General features: G+C 38.4%; 1 pseudogene; it reads left to right on the forward strand.

Moving 5' to 3' along the window:
* The first annotated feature begins 2127 nt into the window (after positions 1-2127).
* Positions 2128-2758, forward strand: LOC126013224 (proteasome maturation protein-like; annotated as a pseudogene).
* The last annotated feature ends 5257 nt before the right edge of the window (positions 2759-8015 follow it).

An 8015-nucleotide genomic window follows, 5' to 3' on the forward strand; every position in this document is an offset into this window, starting at 1 on the left:
TGACTTGTGAAGAAGTGGCCAGCCAGAAACAGTTCAATATTTTAATCTACAGTTCTAAAAATTCTAAGAATTTATCATTCTTCTTAATACCAGCCACTTCAGAATGTTATGATTTGTATTTAAGAATATATATTACCCTGAAAAACAATATATATTTTTTAATTCTTTGGATAATGCCCCCGATTATGAAAACCATGACATCTATAAAATTCATGATCCTTACTCTCCAGAACAGACTTTGCACAAATTCAGGGTGTCTGGCAAGTTATAGCCAAAGCCCTCTAAACAAATTGGTTTTCAAACCAGCATCTCCAGCTAATATTTTCCACAACAGGCAACCTCATTCTTGTTTGCAGTAAAGCTCTGGAATGAAACCATACTCTGTTTGTTCTCCAGTTCACATTATGACCTGCTATAAAAAGAATTAATATTCATAAATCTTTTTTACTGCACTAAGCTCAGTGTTTTAAAGTAGTGATTACCACCTGACATGAGGGCAGTCCAAGGACTACAGGAATCTTCAGAAAGTTTAAGATCTTATTCCCACATGAGTGTTTGAAGAAGAAAGTCAAGGGAAAAGTTCACATATTGAATTGGGGCATAAGGATAAATAGTTTGAAAAGGTTTTCCATAAGGACTCCAGATCCTTTGGAGTCAAAATGCCCATACATTTTATCTTATTTCTTTTTTATTTTTTTGCAAAGCATCTTAGAGCAGGAGCAGGAGCAGAAGCATGGGTTATGTAATGTGGAAAACACCACGTGGTAGACCATTTTTGAAACTTTCCAGATGGGACCAACAGTTTGAAAGCTTAGAAATGTCTTCCATGATGTCCATGTTTTCTGTAATGAAAGTTTCCTCAGACTCTGACAGCTAAGCAGTGAGTGGATTGGCTTCAACTCTCCATATTGAAAGCTACTGACAAAGCCCATCAGTTTTAGAAGACTGAGCAAAAAATGGATCTTAAAACTGTGCCGTGGGAAACTAAGGTCATACTAGCATCTCCAATTGCTCCTGCATGCCCTACTGAACACATCAACTCAGGAGCGGATCTTGGTCAATGTTCGGAGTATGATTATAACTCAAAGAGTAGGAAAATAGGATGGTGTCTATTGTTGGGAATCATTCTTTGAAGCCTTGGAGCCAAATTTGCAAGACTGAGGAAGGAACACAGAGAAGATTCATCCAGGCTAGATCTATTCATTGTGTTGCTATTATGTCAGGGCAGCTCAAGCCATGCAAGCTCCTCAGAGATGCTGATGAAATAAAGAGCTTCAGAATAAGTAAAAATGTTGACAAATGAGGGAAGTTTAACTAGGATATGAGATCATTTTTAATAAGAGTTTAAGAAAAAAGTTATCCAGATATTAAGAGTCAGGGGGACCCTAAACTATTTGGTATTAGAAAAGTAACCACCCTAGCAAGCAGTCAGGGTCTGCTACTCAGCTGGATCTGTGAAAAATCTAGGCTAGGAAAAAGTTAGGGAGCATGAAAAGGAGTGAAGGAGAACTTCGCCAATGAACTCAATTCTCCAGTTTCCCATCCGAGTCAATGTTACCTCACCTCTGCTTTTGTCGAAGAGAAGAAATATGGTGGGGAAAAATCAGTGTCTCCTCACAACCTTGCCTCCTGACATCATACCAAGCAATGAAGAACTTAAAACGAGCCATTTGTCTCCTTCTACCTATCTCTATGTTGACCATTGTCAATTCTCTCCTGGAAAGCTCAAGCCAGATAATTGCACTTACTCACCTGTCTTCCACAAAAAAAAATTACAGTCTCCAAAATATATGGATAATCTTGAGTCTAGGACATTTTAGATAATGGGAGGAAACCTGAATGGAGCATCTGAGGCCTGTCTCTCTTATGGCACTGGGATTATTCTCTAATGGAAGGAGATCCATAGTGGGAGGCTGCAATTTGGTGACTATGAGCTCCAAAAAGAACAACAAAAGGAACTAGAGAAAATGGCTGTACATGTTTTCATACCTGGATATTATCCAATAAAGCTCCTTTATGAAAACAAAATATGACAATAACAATAATACAAATGATACATTGAAAACTGGAGTGGTGAAGCTGCTGATGGTAACGAGGCTCAATGACTCTTCACGAAGCAATATGTAGATGAAAGCCAGAAGACTTGATTCTTAGCTAACGGACAATATTCCAGTTACTGAACTTTCAGAAAGCATGATTTTGAAAATCATGATCTTTTGTAAAAAAAATTTTGTGTCAAAAATCAACTTTGTCCAATCATTGTCTTGAATTATCAGGAAATTTCCAGATGAACCAATATAAAATGAATTTCTCTACACTGAGAAACATTCAGAGTCTATTTGCTCCACTAAAATTATAAATGTAACTCAAGGTAGTGCAACAGAGTCACTGTCTTCCATTTCTTCCAAGCTTAAATCTTTCCCTTGGTATTTTGAGGTGTAATGATGAGACAATATATTGGATTTGAAGATATTTTTTGTTACTGTTGTTGTTGCTTTTGTTGTTTGGGCCACACCTTGTGATGCTCAGGGATTAATAATAGCTATGTGCTCAGACATCGCTCCTGGCTTGGGGGACCATAATGGACACAGGGGATCGAACCGAGATCCATCCTGGATCAGCTGCCTGTAAGGCAAATATCCCAACACTGCGCTATCACTCTGACCCAGAATTTGAAGTTATTCTTAATGATCCATCACAGAGTGAGCTAATGGGGGAACCACACTTGATGGTGGAACATAAGCTCAATTTACTATAACAGTATGCTGTGGATAAAAAAAAGTGTGCCTGCATATTGTTGACAGTTGTCTTTTTAGTATAATTTGACATATACAACATTAACATTAAAAGTTCTGACACTTGGTAAAAAAAAACAATAATAGAACTAATAAGTATGTGGTGATTGACATGATCCATATCCATGGTATTTCATGGGTCCCACTACCATCTTCTCCCATTATTATCTCATATACACAGCCTAGAGTGTGCATAGGTAGCTTATCCCTGCCTGGGTCTCTGTCATAAACAGCCCTCAGCCCACTGGATCTTAATTTCCTGACTTTGTTAAGACTGACTCTTTTTGCAGTTGTCCACATTGGCTTCAGAGTTTGAGATTGAGCTAAAATCACACTTGCTGAAAGTTTACTCAGTCTCTTTCACACTCTCACTTTCCTCTTTTGCCAAGATCACTTCTCAATGTATTACTTTCATTGAAACTTTGGTCCCTAGCTTTGCATCAGAAGAACCTAGGTCCATGCACCAGGGACAGGTTCAACACTTTCTAAGTAATGTTTTCTCCAGTTTTGGAAATAGTCAGAATAGGCCAGAACCCTGTGTTTTAACTGTGCAAATCATTGCCAGGTACAGGTCACCATTTTCTTCATGCAAGCGAACCTAAGAGAGCCAGAGTTCTGACTAATGCCTAGATGTTCTCCTGACTGTTATGCCATACCATGTTGTTGTACACATCTTTGTCCCTTTATCATGCAAAGCTAAAACTGAAACCAGGTGGTATGTTGTTTTGTTTTGTTTTGTTTTGAGTGGTCCCAATATAGTGAAGTGAAGAAGGCAGTTATAGGAAGCAAATATGAAGGTATATTTAAGAGAACCTCTATGTTTGGCCTTGAGTCAAGCTAGCCAGAATTTCAGCTAGCTGCAAAGAATTTTGTAGTTGTCTGCAAGTTGTCTGGTTGAGGAACTCAAGAGAGGTGGGATGTATCTACTAGTTCTGTCCCTCTCTGAGTCAAGGTACCTATAAATTAATTTTTTCAACGTCAGAGATCACTAAGAGAGTTCCTTCCACTCCCTTTGGTTAGAGCTGGGGCATCCATCTGGGTATTGGGGGACTGCCACCTCAATGACATGAGTTAGAGGCCGTCAAGAGGCTATGAGGCAGGGCACAAAGAATTCCAGAATATCGCCTCTATTACTGCCAAATACAGTCACATCTTTCTCATAAGAAAGCCAATTGGCTTAGCATACTATACATTTGGCTCTGTGTTAAACGATTTCCATGCTCCAGCTTATCAATAGCTAGCTCCACCCTGGCTGACTCAAGACTGGTACTATTCCCATCTTGCATTTGTGGAAGCTGAGGTTCCTAAGAGTAATTGGACTGGTTCATCATAAGTGAAGCCAGCCTACCACCAACTCATGCTCCACAGAGCAGTCCATCTCCACGCCATGGCAATCTTCCATAGGCCCCCAGCTCTGGGCCTGGTTCTTACACAGGGAACCTAGCCAGCAATGCAGCCAGGGACCGGATGGCGTCTTATAATTTCTCTGTATCCCCCCTTAACTGCCTAGCACTAAATAAATACTTGCTGACTGATTGACTCACTCTGGCCAAGCTTCCAAGTTTTCAGGGCCCCCTTTTTAGGAAGCCGATCCCCCTCCCTGTTTTTTTTTTTCTCTTCAGATTCCCTTATTACCACTCATTCCTGCAGCTTGTATTTGGAAATAGAGGGAGAGTTGTGCTGTTAGAAATAGGAATTAGGCACAGGAAGGGCTTGGCGGAAAGGATAGGAGAGCAGTTGAACCATGAAGAGAAGGGGAGGTGAAGTAGTAGGAGGTTTCTTTATACTCCTTATCCTATGAGCACTAAAACAAACTGAATCAAGGTAAAAAAAATATGAACTGACCCTCTCTCAGCATTCCTTGAGAAATCATAACTTGATGGGTAAGAAAGAAGGTTCCAAACTAGCCTGTCTGGATTTAAACATGTATTTTACCTCTTATCCTTCTGCTATAATAAATCTATAATCTTTAAAGATGACAATAACAACAATGATAACAACCATAGAGATGATAGTGGTGATGAGATGATGATGGTAAAAATTACCTTGTAGGCTTGGTGCTAGGGTAAAAATGAATGTGTCTTGTTAGTAGTAAGTTCTCCATCAGTATTAAGCCATTCTGGTGATGCTGTGTAACCAGAGTTTATAACTATGCAAACTTATTCACTCAGTCTCATTCTATTTTTGGATAAACAAGGCTCAGAAAAGATAAATATCAGGCATAAGTTTAAAAAAAATAAAAACTAACAGAAAGGAAACATAAAAAATAAAAAATAAAATTTAATGGAAAAATAATAAAATAAATAAATAAATAAATAAATAAATAAATAAATAAATAAATAAAAATCAAATGCAGGTCAGATTGACACCGAAGCTCCTGCATTTAGAATACATCAGCATTTATATATTTTAAAATTTTTGCTGGTTATTATGCTAATATTTATGAGAACTATTTATTATTGTTGCCTGGAAAGTTTTGTAAATATTCATCAGAAGAAATTTCCCACAGGGGTAAAAGAATTAAGTTCCAACAGAGGAGGCAATTCTGGCCCTAACATGCTTCAGAGTAGATGGCATGATGCTAAAGTCTGGTGACTCCAAAGAGCCCTCTGCTGAAGTCAGCTTAAATAAAATATTAGATGTTCCAGGGAAGATATCTCATAAGCCTTCGGAACTTGGTAACAGCTTGGATATCTCCTGCATAATGGATATCTCCTGCATAATGGATATCTCCTGCATAATGGTGTGACAGATTACTGTTAATGTTTTGTTAATACTTATTTGAGCTTGTATTTGAGATTTTATGAAATGGTATATCATGTCTAGATTTAAACATCAGTCTGATTAAACCAGCGATCTATTTTCAATAAGGTATTTAACCAGAGAAGTGACATCTTAGTCATATAAGGATGATATTACAATGATATTCCAAGAGTTTCAGACATATAAGGAAACAGGCACAGAAATAAATAATGACTCTAACTACTCAATCACTGAATGGTGGCACTGATTCCAGAAACATGACTCCCTTTTTTATGGTTCCAGTCACTTTTCTCCTCTACTAATACATACTGGATATCACAACAGCATCTCCAACCTCTGGCTCTCACATCTTGAATTTGGTAGAGATTGTGCACAAGAGGGTGCCTTAAAGTGGGGTTTAGAAAACTTGATAAGGCAAGGAAGACATGTATGGTTTTAACTGAATTTTGTTGTAGTACATACTTGGGACTTTTATTTATCAAAAATTACTTGTGTTTTTTTTTTTAAAGCAAGTTTTGTTTTCGTGACTTTGTGTTTTTCAAAACAACACAGCAAAAATAAATGAACCAAACTGATAGAAGTGTAAGTGGAACCTCAGCGAGGTCAAAAGGCTTGGCCCAAATTGTGCAATTATACGTATAGGAGAGACAGGACAGGTTTCTTGAGCTGTAGTCTCAGAACAGCATACTTTAGAACTGCCTAGAGGCTTGGGAGGAAGGCCTGTTAATTTATTCCACATGTTTTTAAAATATCTATGTTTTATTTTATTGGGGGGTTGGGGACACACCTGGTGGTGCTCAGGGGTTACTCCTGGCTCTCTTCTCAGAAATCGCTCCTACAAAACTCAGGAGACCAAATGGGATGCTAGGGATCAAACTTGGGTCTGTCCTTGGTCAAGACAAACGCCCTATCACTGCACTATCCCCCCAACCCTAAAATTTATATTTTATTACTGTTCTACACATTAACCAAAAATCCAGTTTGTGACTCACAGTTCTCCGAGAGAGCTATGCAAGGCAGGGCCACACAGGGAAGCACCAGTGTCTGTCAGAAAAGGAAGGGTGGTGGTGGGATAAAGGATAGCAGCAGAATGGTGGAAGAAATTTGATAAATGGACTTGAGATTGATTGGTATGCACATAAAACACAGGATTATTTTTCTGTCTCTAGAAACCCAACTAATTTTGGAAGGCAGGGCTCTCCCAGTGCCAATAAGATGTTCAAATGCAAAATCAACAAAAAAAGCAGCCTATCTCATTCAATATATACTACCTATATCAAAGAATTATGCTCCTCAAAAAAGAAAAGATATGCTCTCAGGATGAACATATATGAATGTGTCTGGGTACAGAGATAGTCAAATGGTTCAAAATTTATATAAAGCAAGTCTTTTCCCCCAATCCCCATCAGAAAGTGCCAGTCTAACATGGATGGATGTTTTCAGTAGAAACTCCCCGATTTCAAGATCAAAATAAGCAGAGGCACAAAGCAGCATTCATGGGATCCCAGGACAGGCATTTCTTCCATCGGTTCAAAATGAAGACCCTGCTAAATGATGTGGAGGGAGAGTTGCAGGCATGCAGCTGGCCATCTGGGATTTCACACTCGTTTTTCCCCCATAACTCTGCTGCTGAGCCATCAGAGAATGGCTGGTTACAAACACTAAGTCGGCTCTTTCTTACAATCAATAAGAAGCTTTTGACTAGGCTATGCACATCCACTCAGAGAAAAAGAATAAAAATGCAATACTAGAAAACTAAAGTTAGAAAACAAAAACCTCTGAATGAGGGCTTTCATTGGCTTGTTGGCAAGAAACACAGGCAAGGAAACCAGGTTGGTTCTCAATTCTCTTTTAAATAAATTATAAAATAGTGTCTGGCCCATGGACCAGATAATTTATTAGTTTGGGTGGAGAAAGAATATTACCCCAAGAGTGATTTAGACTCATCTCACTCTGATGTCCATCCTCATAACTGCATGGAGTTTAAAAACTGTGTGTTAATTCTGCTCAGTTCAGAATGTGACTTTCTCGGAATTTCTGTGACTAGTGATTTTCCATATGGGACATTTCTATAGAAACTCATCCCTAAGATTAGCTATTAATTGGAGAAGGTTTATTTATCTTATAGGTTTGATGATCAATCATCACATTTCAGCACTTGTTTTGTGGGATTCCATTTCATCACTTGTCACAGTATATATTATTATTCATTATATAAGTTTGTTAACGGTGTATTTATTTGAGTGGCTCTCCCTCTAAATAAAGGGGCCTTATAAAGTTTTTTTTTAATAAAAGGTTTATTTTTACATCAGCTATTTGCTTTCCTATGCTAAACCTCTGTTGAAGTCTCAGAGCAGCATGCAAACTAAATTCCTGCATTTTAGGCTGGGATGGGGCTTTTGGAAGGGTGATAAAAGCAGCTGGTTGGGCCCTTCAGCAGATTGGTTTTTTTTTTCT

The sequence above is a fragment of the Suncus etruscus genome, chromosome 7 (assembly GCF_024139225.1).
Source record: "Suncus etruscus isolate mSunEtr1 chromosome 7, mSunEtr1.pri.cur, whole genome shotgun sequence".
Taxonomy (NCBI): Eukaryota; Metazoa; Chordata; class Mammalia; order Eulipotyphla; family Soricidae; genus Suncus; species Suncus etruscus.